The following is a 399-nucleotide window of genomic DNA, read 5'->3' on the forward strand; positions in this document are numbered from 1 at the left end:
GTGTTTTCATTCCCTACGCGCTGTTCTGTACATTGCCATTAATTACATATTTTCGTTTTTTTGACTTCTGTTACTGCTTCTGTAGATAACATGGTGATTCCATTTCGTCTTTTTACTGCAATATCCCCCTCCATCATTGTTCTTTTTCTTCTTCCTTTGAGTGTAATCAAGTCCATTATCATATTGTTATTTGAAAATTGGTACATTTCGTTATTGATGCTTATCTCTGCCGTCTTGCGTTTACTTTAACAATATTTGTCGTGTTCTTCGCCAATCAGTTACTCGCTATACCATTCCGTTACTCTCACCCGTAGAAGCATTGCACTTGTTTTAAGTGTTCTGTTTTCGACGTCTACTCGGTCTTCAGTACTGCTCTTATCATAATATTCGTATATACAC

Source organism: Trypanosoma equiperdum (genome assembly GCF_001457755.1).
Source record: "Trypanosoma equiperdum strain OVI genome assembly, contig: ctg_1713, whole genome shotgun sequence".
Taxonomy (NCBI): Eukaryota; Euglenozoa; class Kinetoplastea; order Trypanosomatida; family Trypanosomatidae; genus Trypanosoma; species Trypanosoma equiperdum.